The sequence below is a fragment of the Branchiostoma belcheri genome, unplaced genomic scaffold, assembly GCF_001625305.1.
Source record: "Branchiostoma belcheri isolate BF01 breed outbred unplaced genomic scaffold, Haploidv18h27 scaffold338, whole genome shotgun sequence".
NCBI lineage: Eukaryota > Metazoa > Chordata > Leptocardii > Amphioxiformes > Branchiostomatidae > Branchiostoma > Branchiostoma belcheri.
This window is the reverse complement of record NW_017803952.1, coordinates 39,918-55,635: the sequence shown is the minus strand read 5'-3', so window position 1 is coordinate 55,635 and position 15,718 is coordinate 39,918. Positions and strand designations below refer to the sequence as shown.

The following is a 15,718-nucleotide window of genomic DNA, read 5'->3' as shown; positions in this document are numbered from 1 at the left end:
TTTCCTAGCATTGCGTCTAAAAAACACTAATAACATCTCTAGAAAAAGTTGTTACAGCACGAAATAATATAAGAAAAAGTTTCAAGACTAAACGGGTCCATTCCGTGAACAAGGTTGATTGAGTCAACCGAAACTTTGGGGTAAGTCCCAATTCTATATCTAGTGATTTCAAAAAGTGAGTAGTTTATCAAGGCGGTTTAAAATCTTTTGCAAATAAAAATGAAGTCTTCTAAGGTTGTCTGCTGATATGTGTTTCCTTTCCCGGCTCCTCGCCTTTCCCCACTGTTGGAAGTGGGTGGAACCTAAGCCCTGTCTTCCGATGTTGGTAATGCAGTCATACTGTGCGCAAAGGCGTGAAGTTTGTCTTTAAACCTGTCTGGGTTTCTTTACCTTCTCATTGTGCTCTATAATAACACCATGCAGAGTGTTTCGCAGCTAACACGTGTCGAATTTCATGACCAAATAAGGAGGCGTCGGTCCAAATAAGGTGAAACCGGAAGTGATCTCATCGCCGCCGCCGATTTGAACTGGCGGAGCCTCGTTGTGGCGCGGCTGGGACGCCAGATCTTCACCCTGCAACAGACCCGGAAGGACGCGCCTGTGAACCGTGCTTGTTCTTCACTCGTAACGGTAAATTCACCCGACCAGAGCGACACATCACCACCAGCAATAATCCACACACATTTGCCGAAGCAGCTGTATCAAGCAAAGATGGATCTGAAGATAATCGCGGCGGTTTTGGTGACGATAAGTGCGGCGGGATTTTCTGCAGGTAAGGCTTGAGGTTGGAGGAAACCTGTCTAGATGTAAGCTTTTAGATATCCATACTGTTCTTTCTCAATAAACTACATTTTCGTCAAAGACGTTTCACAAATAAAACAATTCTGTTTTCTACATGGATACTGGTACTAAATGTATGTTATGACTTTGTTATGTACTTTTTGCTCTTTGTGGATACAGGGAAATGATGCAGTCTTAAAGGTTTTTTATTTAAATTTAAATGTCGGACTTGCCTGTTATTAAAAGATTTTGAATCCCACCTGAATACATGGGACTGTGCAAAGTAGTTTGATGAGGTCATAGTTCTTTGGACTTTGACCAAAGCAGATTACTCAACCTACAGTACTTGTAGTGTGGGTCTATATTTAAACACAGCTGTGTCGAGACGCTTTCAATTGCTACGTTAGCAACACCAGCTGAAGAATTAAGATTGTGCAGTGTACAGCTATGAATGCGTCAGGGAATACAGTGTAATTTTGTATGCCCCCGTGTTACTTGTAATTATGGTTGGGTTTGAAATTGTTTCGTTGCTGCCCTTGGTGACCTGTGATAGACTAACATTTGCAAATCCACCATGAGAAATTAGGCATGAAATTAGAGAGTAAACAATAGTCTTGCCCTGAGGATTTTTGTGTGCATGACATGATACAGATGAGAGAGAATTTTCCCACGGATACTGCATTAGTGGAGATCCAGTACCTAGTAACCTTTTTCCTTTTCTAAGTGATTTTAATCTTGGTGTTTTTGCACCTAGCTAAAATAATATGACAAGAACCTTTTCATGGCACAAAGAGCAAAGCTTTCCACTACAATGCTACACCACCTCATTCATGTAGGTTTATATTTTTCATGGGTTCATGTCTAGTCCCATGATTTGAGTGTATGGTTGGGTACTGTAATATAGCACCTTTGCTGATGCCATTTATGACAGTTGTGTACGTATACCTGACCTTAGTGGTGACCCCAGCTACACATATCCTGTTAGTATTCCAGGTTTGACAGCCCTAATCCCCAGGGAATGTCTGGGTTATCTTGTGGTCTCACATGGAAACATTTCAGTTGGAATTGTTTTTAAGATTACAATTGTATACCCGTAGCAGCCTGGTAGCAAAAATGTCCTCTCACCAAAGGGTACAAATACATGTTATGTTTCTTTGTGCTTAGCAATTGAGGAAAAATGTCACCCCAATGTCATTTTTGTTAATTTGCCAAACAATCTGCCCGCTGCCCGTGTCCCTCCCCCTTCCGGTCAGTCCCCTCTCACTTCCGCCCACCACGGCCCGGACACATGTGCTCCCGCCGTCACCCCTGACACTTGGACAGAGCTAGGCGAGGACGCACACGTGGCCTCGCTCTCCCCTCTATTCTCAACCCACCACCACCCCCTACTCCTGTCGACAAACAAACCTGTGAGGTACAATGTTCAAAATTTTTGTTATGTCACCCATTAGTGCAGGTATGACTTCTGCAGGGATTTCTGTAGTACATGTACTTAGTTTATAGTTGAATGTGGATTTTTGTTGTATTCTTGACTAGAAACCACCCATGAAATACAAAATGATATAATTACAATGTTTTCTACACAGTTTCAGGCCCATGGTCCATACTTTTAAAATTCTAATTAGATTTGTACAGGCAAAATATGTCATTTCATGCTACAGACATGTAGAGGTGAATTTATACTGAGCAAGATGTTAATTAACTTTAATAATGGTGTAAAAGCCAGCATGTGGGATGTAGACAGTTGTGGCTGACCGAATCTTGGTCTTTTTCAGCTCAAAATGCGATTACCCTTCCTGATGATGGCACCACTCGAACCAACCTCGGTGACGACTCTATTCTGGAATATGGGTATACAACCAGGCCTGGTGCCACCATGCTGTTTGAGGTCTGGAAAAAGCAGCCATCAAGCGGGATTGCCAACAAGGTCAACAATGGATCCTTCAACGTCTTTGCTGCTTGGCGAGTAAGTATGGCTAACATGCATTAGATTGCGCCCATTGGATCACAGCAAGTTTTCTCAATAAATCTATGAAATTCACAATTCCAATTATTGCCTTTGTCGAGAAGGCTATAAAATCACTTAGTGTGGGGGACTATTGAGTGTAACTCTTGAAGGCGTGGTTCAATGTTAATGGTTTTTGGCACTCAGGTTACCCTTGGGAAGACCAAGGTCAAGTTCAAAAATGGGCCTCGATTGACATTGATTAGAAATCCCCTGTGAACAGGACTTTACAATCCTATATGTTAATGTCCACCTCAAGGGCAGGGCGGAGCCTGTTGGACAGGCCAGCTTGAAACTTTTCAGCGTGACCAAGAACGAGGCAGGGCAGTACCAGCTCTCTATGACCTTCAGCGATGGAACCTCAGACAGCAAAGAGAGGACCCTGATCGTGCAGTGTAAGTCTATGTTATGTTACAATGAGTTAAAGAAAATATAAATGCATGTCAATTTAATCAATTGGGTCTTGGATTCTTTTCTGATTTGAAAAAAAAAATCAGGTTCTGAGTCAACTCCAAAATGCTCATGTTTGGTCCAGTTATACAAAGCTCCTTGTCTTGTTAGTTGTTACAATTTTTTCCATCTATCGATATGGTGGTTTGATGAAAAGTTCAAAAAGTATTGTTTGAATTATCAAAGCAGCCTGGTATGTTAACATCAGGGCTTTTGTCATAGCTTTTCGGGCTATCTGAGGATGTCAGGTATCTTTTTTTTGCCCTGTCGCTTCAAATTGTTTTTTAAAAAGTCCAAGAACTAACAATTTAAATTGATGTGGCCAAATTGACTTTTCCCTCCTTGTTTAGTTGCTCCAGAGGACACGACAGTCACAGCCGCCCCTGGCCTGATAGCTAAGGAAGGTGACGCCCAGGTGGTGCTCACCTGTCAGTCAGGTGGCATCCCCGCACCTACCTACACCTGGACAGGTGACAACCTGCCTGCCGATGCCGCCCAGGATCCAAACACGGGAACCCTGACCATCACCAACATCCAGAGGAGCGCGGCAGGCCAGTATACCTGCACAGCCGACAACGGAGTCCCGCAGCTGCCTGGAGACAACCCTACAGCACTGACCAACAGTGTCAACGTTCAGGTCCAGTGTAAGTCTACCACTCCATCATTATGTTTATCTTTGCAGAAGCAAGACATATTGTTTTTGCTTAGTTACTTCTTCTGCTCCAAACAAATCAATGATCTGCACCAGACGTCCGTCACCATGGTAACTGGTAAAAGACCCTGTGGTGTTGGATTACATTATGTGTTGGAGGACTTCTCACCATATATATGCAGGTGTTTGAATAAGAATAAACAGTAGTATTTTGTTAGCTAGACCATGTCAAGGTAGACATTATGCATTTGCTTTGCAAAGTATTTAGCTGAAAACCATCTCATTTTCAGACAAATGATTTATTGTCTCCATCTGAAATTTAAGACTGTACTTGAACTACCGAGAGTGCCAGGAATGAAATCTTTTTAGCATGTCTTTATTCTATGTTGAATGCCTGTTCCAACCAGATGGTCCTAGTTCCGCCACCATCTCAAGGGACCCAGCAGACAAGGTTGTGCAATGGAGCACTGTCACCCTCAGCTGTGCTGTGGACACTGCCAACCCTCCTGCCATTTACACCTGGACCAGAGTCAACGGGACCCTCCCCACCAACACAGACGTGGACCAGATCGCCGGCACGCTGAGGCTGAGGTCTATCCAGCCTGACGCTGTCGGAACCAACCAGTGTTCTGCGACTAACCGTATCGGAGACCCTGCCATCGCCACTCACGTTATCGATGAAGTGGAAGAAGGTATGAATACGACATCCTTGGTCTCTCTGGATTGTGGCTCTGTAGTAGTGCTGAGTAACTGGATTGCCTTTTGGTAATATGAAGTTTTGGAAATGAAAGCATTATACTTTGTGCTGAATTTCTAAGAAATGTATCCTTTTACTCAGCAAGCTTGTTTGTGATTTCTGTGATTTATGAAAAAATAATTTCCCTTTCAGCTTAAATTAAAATAGAGCCATGGTCCAGATTTCATTATTTCCAAAATGTCACATTTCAAACAGTCCTGTTCTCATTTCCTACTACCTAGTGGTCACATTAAAAATTCAGCAGATTCCAAGTGCATATACATATTTTACTAAAAAAATGTTTTACTTTATCTTAATAAATGATATCAAAAGGAGGACAGGACTGGATTTCAACTTTGATACTTACTTTCTCAAGACTATCTAGTGATCCATAAATCCAAGTTGGTAATTAGAATTTTTGATCATTGAATCAACATTGACTCAAAATTTGAAGCATAAAACATTCATAATGAGATATGTGTAAAAAAATTGGGTAGCACTAGATAGTCTTCTTTATTTGACCTGTGTTGAAGATAGAATTTCATGTGCAAATTTAAAAAATGTTAGCAATTTTTATATGAATAACCTTTTCAAGCAAAAACACTCCACTGCTAATGCAAGTTGTGGGGCATCTTGTGTGGAAATTAATATTTATAACTTTTTTATTCAGAATGGTGGAGAGGTTGCAACATAAGTGGATTTTTTTTAAATTACTTACCGGTGTGGGAAAATTAGTGGACCGGTGGCTCAGTGTCCAAACTATAACCCAAGAATCAAGAATACGGTCTTTGATGTACCAAATGTTCTAGCTCCTCCAAAAAGGAACTAAAATTATCCTGTGATCAGTTCTATGCATGGTTTATATTAATCATATTTTTTTTTGGTTTAAATTCTAGTGAATCAATGTATGTTGCAAACATGCATTGCTATTTGAACCAAATACCCTTTTTTCTTTGGCCGGTCCATTTTGCTAAAATATTTTAGGCAACTGGTGTTGACACAGTAAAATAAAATGTGAAAAGTATATTTGCCTAAAACTCTTTTGATAGGAAACGGTAATAGTACAACAAAGACTGTTACTGGGTTTTGTATATAAAACTGCACTCCATACACCCCCTAATACCCTTAGCCGTCCTTGTGGCTAACACGTCTGTTCACATCACTGTCAACACGGCTGTTGTAATGTGGTCCTTCTGTCTGTACTTTTCCTGTCATTTCTGTGTGGCATAACTCAATAATGGGGCAGATACCTTACCCGTCTGTCTCTTTTCTGTCTCTTTAGTATCACATCTTAAGGGACTTTAATGGCTATTATCAGCCCCCCCCCCCCCAAAAAGGCCAAAAGTGCTATACCCGTTCCACGTTTGATCTAAAGAATGGCCCGTTCCATCTGCCGTTGGCCATCGAACACTGCTCGACCACATCGAACATTGCGGGTTACCTGGGGTCATGCTGCACGGAAGTCGTGCGCAATGACCCACGCATTCAATTTTATGTGCCTAAGGCCATGTTGATTTGATTATATGGATGACATCCGCGCGCGCTTGAATTTTCGGCCGTTTAAAAAAAAACAGTTTTCAATCATACTGTAAATCGTACAAAACAGTTGCAAAATGAGCAAAAATATACAGTAAGTTACAAAAAAATCATACCAATGTCCTAATATGCCAAAATCAAACGAAAAAAGACAAAATTGTAAAGAAATGAACTTAAAGACTAGATTATTCGCCAAACCATATTCTGTCCCATTTGTTCAACCCTCATGACCACGTAGATTTCAAAATGAAAACAACCTTTTTTTTGCAAAACTTTTTTTATTCGCACGCGCGCATCAATTTTTGGGTTCCCGGAGGATGTCATCCATATAATCAAATCAACCTGGCCTAATATCATTACGTCATCTACAATCACGACCATGGAATATGCCGACCATCCTAATCCTGGGTACCGCAAAGTGTTTCTGAAGGTATGTGTTGCAATGTTGCCCGGCCTCTTGCTAATGCGATACCAGAGGCAAGCGGACATGTGATTCGTCGATGAAGGTTAGACATCCAGGTAATACAGTCCGACTGGCTACACCTGTACCTGTCCGTCTGGAACCGCAGGCCAGAACTGCGAAACAGGTAACGTTACACATTGAATAGCAAAGTTCTTTATTCATAACCACTTGTTTAACGAAGTCTAGATCTGAAGCCGGTGTTCTGATGACCGTCATCTTTATGAGGGCAATTATGACTGGCTCATTGTGCACTGAAGCTAGCATGTGCATTTAGATATTATTGATTTTCTCAAGGGATAGGTGAGGTGATTCTCTCAGGGCCACTTATAAGCCTTGTAAATGCTTACCTATTTACTTATTTAATAATGGCAATCTGGGCTCTAGAATAGAACATGATAAAAACTGTCAAAATGCAGCCCGGTTATGTAGACAGGCTACTAAAATCTTTGTTCATGTGGACTCAAATCACCTGTCTGTAACGGAAGAAAAGGTGTCACCAATTCATTTACTTTATAGATGATGTTAAGACACAGGATGCTGATTCGTAATTACGATTAACGTTTTAATTGAAATGTCTGTAAAACACCAACATTTTTATCTTGATTATGCAAATTGTGTTTACCTAAACACGACAGTCCACAACGACAAGTGCTACCGACAGTCCAGGGACGCCCTGTCACATAAGGAGGCCTCGGCAGCCTGTGTCTTCATGGGAGGGCAGCTGGTGGACATCAAACAGTCGCATGAGCAGCAGATGCTGACTAACATCATCCGGAACACCAACGATGTCTCTCACTGGACTTTCATCAAGTCAGAGACACCGACACTTCTCCACATCGCGATGGATCTCCGATGTCGTGTGAGTTCCAATTTTACTTGCAGATGCAAATAGTATTCTTTTGAGTGGATGATTCGGCGTCTCTGCTTGTCAATAGCTTCGGTGGTATGGCGGGTGGGAGGTGATTTTGACAGTTGATTAATGGGAAGGTCAAGTCTAAAGGCCATCCAGCACGCCCTTGGTCAGGATAACTCTGAAATCTCTATCTTTTTAGAAGACATTTCACAACATTGATACATATACGCAGCATATATGTATAGCTAGTTGGTTAGACTTTGTATTTCTATGTTTTTCTGTCTATGCTGAACAAACTATGTATGACATGTCAACAGTGCAGTCATCATGGATGGCGGAAGATATGTACGGCCCGTTCGACATTGTGTGCTGCTGGACCGAGACCAGAGTTACAAAGGAGACTTCCACGCCTGCACGGAACAACACAACTACGTCTGCGAGTCTCGTAAGTTATAGAAATCACTAGTATTTATGGTCAAAGTGCTTATTAAGCATTTCATTTAAAGCAATAAAATTGGGAGGAGTGTGCTACTTTCCAATAGATTATGTTTCAATGAATGTACAAAGTGGTAAATCGTTGGCCCAATTGGACAGTTTTCAAGAATACACGGTAAAGACCACCTTTATCGATCGCTAGGTGTCGCTTTCAGAGCAAGACGTGGGATTTCTGCTCTCCCATTCCTCAGTCTTTTTAGTTCGTTTTATTTGGTGTTTTACGAGCCTAAACGGGCTCCCTGGTTTTACTAGGATGCTCTTTTATTGACCGAGTATCCGGCACGTTCATTTTCTTCATGAACCTTTTCGTTTGGATTACTCTCCGTCGGCTCGATCTCTGAGGGTGCCCCCCTCCCCCTCAGCCATGACAAACTGCGAAGTCTGCAAGGTCGGTGGAGCTCGGCTATGCCAGGGAGACCTCATGCTGTGCTCCAGGTGTGCTTCTAACACTACTGGTAGATCTTCGAGCTGCGGTGACGCTGATGCTAGCAGTAATGCTTGTGACCGTTCCAAAGTTATCGTGAATGATCTGCTGTGCTACATCGTAAACAAGATGGACGCCGCACCAAACGACCTCATCGTGAAAGTTTGCTGCGAGACCTACACGGAGGAAGAAATTGAGATCAGTAAAAAACTGGTCTACGCTCTCTGCAACCCGACGGACAGATACAGGAAACGGCAGGGTGCGAACAAGAACACGTCTAATATGTTGGACATCCTCAAAACCCTTCACTCGACTCCGCCGGCACAGGTGCCGCTGCAGCGATGTTTGCCTCAGTGCATCTTCACCTCCCAGCTGTTGACTTGACCAACATGGACGTTTCGCTGTGCCTTCAGGAACTAAGGTTAGTCAGGCAGGAGATGGCAACTATCCGAGAAGCCTCTCAGGATAACGTCGGGCTTAGATCCGAACTTTCCAAAAGCATGGCGGACAGCGCACGACTGGTCGCGAACCTCGAATCCGAGCTTTCCTCTCTTCGGAAGGAAGTGCAACTTCTCCGTGACAACAAACACGTTCACCTGAACCAGGCCCCTAACAGTGACAGTAACGAACAAGGGCACAAGTCTTATGCATCTGTGCTGGGCCAGGGTAAGTCGTCTCGTACACTCACCTCACGCTCACCCCAGCGTCAGCCAGCTGTGGTTCCGCCAGGAACAACAATGTCGGCCCCCTCGCCGGTCAGGCCCAGTGTTACGGAAGACGACACCGGCTTCACAATAGTCAAGCGTCGTCGTCGAGGCAAAGCTATCGTTGGTAGGGCATCCGACAACGGAGGCCTCCGAGTAGCCAAGCCCCGTCCAGCTGAGGTGTTCGTGTCCCGACTCAGCGTGGATACTACCGTTGACTCTCTGACCCAGTTTCTCCAGGACAACGGCACACAACTAGTTGGATGTGAGAAGCTGAAGACTCGCTTTGACTCTTACTCGTCTTTTAAGGTCGTGATAGAGAAGGCGGACTCTGAGAACATCCTGTCTCCAGACTTCTGGCCCAGCGGTGTCCTGGTGAGAAGGTTCTACCCAAGAAATGTGCCCCAGGACTCTAGATGGACTTCCAACAAGGACAAACCGGCTCCCTGAAGGTCGTGTCATATAACTGTCGTTCTGTCAAGAACTCTGTTCAGACTGTGAAAGACATTTGTAAGACATCTGACATTGTTCTCTTGCAGGAGCACTGGCTCCTTCCACAGGACTTACATTTTTTATCTGAACTTGATGTTGATTTTCTAGCGTATGGTACCTCACCTATAAACACGGAAGAGGGTTTTCTCCATGGTCGCCCTTACGGCGGTCTAGCTGTCCTCTGGAGACAGAATAGGGGTCTGGAGGTTAGTATTGAGAATGTTGACGATGATCGTATCTTAGCCGCCAGAATTATCTCTGGTGCCAAACAATTGCTTCTTGTCTGTGTGTACATGCCGACTGATTGTATTGACCATGTTGAAATGTTTACGGAGAAACTCGGTAAAATTGAAGCTTTATGTAACGATCTAGGTATCTCTAATCTTTGTATATTGGGTGATTTTAACACTCGTACTGAGGGCCGTTTTGCCCCTTTGTTGTATGACTTTTGCCAGGATAACAACCTGCATGTCAGTGATGTTGAGTTGCTCCAAAACGATACTTTTACGTACTTAAGTGACGCACACGGTTCAACTTCTTGGCTCGACCATTGCGTCTGTTCAGACGCCATGCATAACAACATTATTGACATCCAGGTTCACTACGACTTACTGTCCTCAGACCATTTCCCATTACGAGTTGTATTTGACTGGGAGTCGGTCACGCTGTTTACAAACACAGCTGGTGGTGGTATTCCCGTTGTTGACAGTATTGATTGGGAGCGTGCGTCTCCAGCTGACCTGCTTCATTACCATACCTATTCTGAATACCTCCTGTCGGAGATCACCGTTCCCGATGATGTTCTCTACTGTAACGACCCTAACTGTAACAATAGTACTCATAAGGATGCTATCCTTCACCTTTCTGCTCAGATAATAAACACTCTACAATCAGCTGCTTCTGCCTCTCTTCCTAATTCTAAACGCTCCTCCCCCCATTCTGTACCTGGCTGGAACGCCGTTGTGAAGGAGGCCCACCATGCCGCCCGAGACGCCTTCTTTCTCTGGCGGCAGTTGGGCCGGCCTAGGCACGGAGCCGTTTGGGAAATTATGAGAAAATCAAGGGCCAAATTCAAGCTTTTACTTAGGCAGTGCCGCCGTTCTGAGGCACAGTGCAGAGCGGACGCACTAGCCACGCACCTGCATCAGGGGGGTTGCAAGAGTTTTTGGAATGCCTTGCGTGCCCAAAACTGCTCCAAGTCTAACCTTCCCCATACTGTTGAGGGCCACACCGGGGCCCCAGATATCGCTGATATGTGGCGAAGCCATTATAAGTCACTGTTCAACTCGGTAAACTCGAATCACTACAAGCGAACTGTTACACAGTCACTTAACTCAGGTGTTAGTGCAGACTGTACGATCTCAGTAGATGAGGTTTGTGATGCTATTAATAATCTGCCCAATGGGAAGGCTAGCGATGTTCAGGGTATCTCTGCGGAGCATCTCAAACATGCCGGGACTCGGCTGCCTGTTGTGCTCTCAATCTTAATTACTTCTATGTTGAGACACGGCTATGTCCCGCCAAACCTTCTACGAGTGGTAATTGTTCCTATCCTTAAGAAGCCCTGTTGCAATGCGTCTAGCAGAGATAATTACCGACCCATCGCCATCGCTAGCCCTCTATCTAAACTCATTGAATGCATTGTACTGAAACGCCTCGAGGATTCTTTAGTTACTCCTAGTAACCAGTTTGGTTTTAAGAAGAGTCATGGTACCGACCTATGTGTATTTGCTCTGAAGGAGATTATTCAGTACTATCGCCAGCGGGGCTCTCCTGTGTTCGTATGTTTTCTTGATGCCTCCAAAGCCTTCGATCGTGTCAATCACTGGACTTTGTTTAAGAAGCTCATTGACCGAGGAGTACCGATGTACCTAGTTAGATTTCTTGTTATATGGTACGAGACCTTGTCCTTCTCTGTCCGCTGGGGTCGAACCCTCTCTGACACGTTCACAGCAAGTAATGGTCTGCCGCAAGGCAGCCTATTGTCTCCATTCCTGTTCAACGTGTATGTGTCTGATGTAAGTGCCGAATTATCAAAGTCCGGGGTGGGATGTGTTGTTGGTGATACTGTGGTGAACCACTTAATGTACGCGGACGATATTTGTTTGATCTGTCCTTCTGTGAGGGCCCTACAGAAACTAATTGACATCTGTGAGCACGCGGGAACGGATATCGACATGTTATTTAACGATAAGAAAACCATGTGTATGTACTTCCCATGTCGCCGCTTCCGCCTGCATGGCCCACCTCCTCAACTGAAGTTGTACGGCTCCACATTAGCATACGTTTCAACTGCCAATTATCTTGGGTATTACATTACCCCTGACCTGTCCGATGATTCAGCCATCCGGTGCCAGGTTAGAAGTTTTTATTCCAGAGCGAACTTGTTACTTCGGCGGTTCCGCTACAGTTCAGTTGAGGTGAAACGGATTCTCTTTAATAGTTATTGCACTCCTATGTACTGCTCCCAGATATGGGCAGATTATAGTGTGGGCATGATATCTAGATTGCGAGTGGCGTACCACAGCGCCTTGAAGCTGTTACTCTCTGTAAGCAGAAGCACTAGCAACAGCCAGTTATTTGCCAACCTCGGAATCGACACTTTTGACGATAGACGAAGGAAACAATTGTATTCTTTTGTAACTCGGCTACTTCATAGTGACCATACGATCATCTCTACGCTAGTTCACTCTGACGGCTACTACCTCAGCACATTCTGGAGGCATTACATTAACCTAGTTTTCAAGTAGTTTGTTTTCTTTAGGTATAGCAACTAGATTATTGAGGTATTATTTATTGTGTTTGTTACCACGCCTCCATTTATTTTTATCTGTCTGTTCGCAATGTGATATGGGCCACGGGCCTGAATTAAAGAATAAATAAATAAAATAAAATAAAGTCATGAACGCTTGGGACCACTTTTTTTCAAAATGCAGCTCTCAGCGACATCTAGCTAAAGTGCGAAGCGAAGCCAGTTACTATCGTCTTGAGAAGGGTGGTAGGTCCTTAGTTAACCTCAGCTACGTACAAATAATTGTGTACAAAAGAAAAGAAAAGTTAAATTTGTTATCCTGTACCTGTTGCCCCTTCCAAAGCTGTGACCCCATGCCACCCCGACGTGTGTCAGCACGGTGGAATCTGCAAGTCCTGTTTCTCTGAGTCTTCCATGTGTGACTGTCCTCCAGGATATACCGGCGTTTTCTGTGAAACAGGTAACAAGCTATTTACAGGTTTGCAATGGTACACCCTATTAGGATTTTGTCCGTGTCCATGGGCGCCACCATATTGCATCTTGACGTCATGCAGGCGCCATAGTGTTTCCGGTTAGATTGACGTCATTCCGGTGGATGACATTTTAGCCGCCATGTTGATTATGCCATTTTGTTTGGTAAGTTTTTCGTTGTCTTGTGGGATGGTGCTTCTGCAAACTCTGACCCCTAGTTTCATTATCTTTTAGTCATTAAACTAAAATTTTCTTCATTTATAAGCATTTCATAACGCCTTATTTCAAACTGTCTATGCTCGATCCTTAAACGAACATTATTTAGCAAATCACCTGTTTTTTTTATTTTTTTCAGACATAAACGAGTGTGCATCTAACCCTTGCCAGAATGGGGGAACATGTCTTGATCGTGTCAACTCCTACGTGTGCGCCTGTCGGATTGGGTTTGACGGAGATCTGTGTGAAAACGGTACTTTTTAAAATATTTACTACTCGGCCACCTAACATTGTATGCTTTGTATTATATTACATTATAAGATATATAGCAATGTTCTTTGTTGACAACCACTTTTTAACAAGAGTCGACGTTTCTGTAATGTTCTTCAGGGTTCATGTGACTGGCTCACTGTGAACTTATGCTATTTCTTGTAACAATGCCGTCTCTTGAAGCATAAAGCAATAATTGTGACATACATAAATATTATTATAACATAGTGCTACATGCTACAAAGTATTGTTAAATACAATATTATTTACCAACAATACTGAGCTAATGCCGTTTCAAAGGTAAAGGACTTTGCTATTTGACAATTCACCAAGCTAATGAAATATTTTACGGATGAATTCGTATCTATTGTTGCTACAGATGTCGACTACTGTGACCCTAACCCTTGTCCTACAAGTTGGACCTGTGTGGATCAAGTTGTTGGGTTCCACTGTGAGGGTGAGTATTTTGGGGTAAACACATCTATATAATAGCTCAAATGTTCATTTATGCTGGTAAAAAATGCTCTCTAATTTGAGGCTCACCGAGATTTAGAATACAAACAAAACAAAACAAACAAAACATATTTCTCAAGATCCATATAATGTATGGAACAGACTGGATGTCAACTTGTGTTGGGTTTTAGTGTCTCTCATCTCATGCTCACTTTCAAACGGCAGTTGTTGAAACACCTATGCAACAGGGCTAGAGTGGTCTACGACACTGAAGCTTCATTTTCTTGGACATTTATTCTTCAGCTGTGCTACTCACACATAATCAAGGACATTATACAAGATATCCTTGACATAATATATGGGCATTTTTATGAACTACGTACTTTGACCATATGTCTTCAATCTAAATCATAAGTTAGAAGGGTTAGTCATTTTCTGAAGAGGACCAGTACTGTCTAACCTAGCATGATGGGTGAATTGTTGCAATTTAGGTTAAATCATTCATAACATTTCAGCACCATTGATTGTACACATGTAACATGTTCCCTGCAGTTCCCAATGGAGCGAAAGCCGCCTCTACCTTCTGCATGGCTTCCCCCTGCGGTTCTGGGTGGACATGTGAAGATACCGGCCTTCGTACCGGCTACAACTGCATCCCCGTCTCCTAACGCTGATCGCCGATAACAGCCCAGCCGTTCAAGTGGACTCTGCAACATAATACATACATAAAATAATGTGTAATGTAAACCTAACACACGAATTTATCTTGTGTTAACAACTTATTGCAGATTGACTAAAATCAGGTACCACTCATTGCGGCATTTCTTTATACTAGCAACTCTCTGTTCAGCTGACCTACGTATACAAAAAGGATGGCCAAGCCATAACATTTCTGGCTGGCAATGGGTTATTCCACTATCATATGAATTTATCATGATTGGCATGTCAAAGCAAAAAGGTTTAAACCTCCTTGTTCAAAGTCACTTTGAATTCTCCATTATGTCTAGATTTGGTTCTCAATCAGGAATTTAAAATCATTAAGTCTCTTAGATTAAATCCACGATGTTGCAAAAGTAAACAGGAGTGAAATGCAGGAATCACATTTGAATAACTATATTATGATCATTTGCACGTCACCATGAGTTACTTGCGTTGCGGGCCAATAAAGAATGTAACAACTTCAACGGTTCGTATCCTTTACTTGATCAGCTGTATAGCCTTTAAAATATAATAGTTAGATAGTGTGTTATCTCATTTTGGTACGCTTTGAACTTAAAGATAACAAGAAGGTGTCATTGTGAATTAAAAAAAATTCAATCTGTCTATTAGTAATTTAAAAGGACATACATTTGAACCTTTTGGCAACCACACGTTCAGAAAATATTCTCAGCACGACAATGAAATAAATTCCTAGGTTATAATAACTTTGGTCGATGGTAACGTTATATAGATACCGATAAACTATAATAAGTTATCTGAAACCATGGGTAGGTCTGGGTGTTTATATGTTGTTCGGGGTCGTACCATAATTGTCAGTTTCATGTCAAGTAGGTGTACTATACTGGCAACAACAGGGGTGATTCAATCCGTGAGAAAACAAATATTAACTATTTCAGTACTCAAATTTGAACACAACATTTCTCAAATATCAAGCGAGACGATCAGACTATCAGGCGAGGGTCGTTTTATACGTTCTCGCGTCACCAAGTAACAAAAGCATGACATCTATTCCGGCGCAGAGGTATGAAGGATAGAGATTTTTTTTAATATCCATCAAAACTCGAAGTACAGTGATCATGACTTTTCAAAAATGATGCAGACATTATGTGTATGTCAAAATAGCTCGGTCTTGCAAGTCTTAACTTTTTGTTGTTGGGCATAACGTTACATTACATCATTAAAGACCTCCATAACCGAGTAATGATAACCTGTCGACACTACCACGATATCTGAGTCTGGACACAAA

General features: G+C 42.7%; 1 pseudogene; it reads left to right on the top strand.

The window, feature by feature from the left end:
- Positions 1–569: 569 nt before the first annotated feature.
- Positions 570–14,420, top strand: LOC109475396 (annotated as a pseudogene).
- Positions 14,421–15,718: the final 1,298 nt, after the last annotated feature.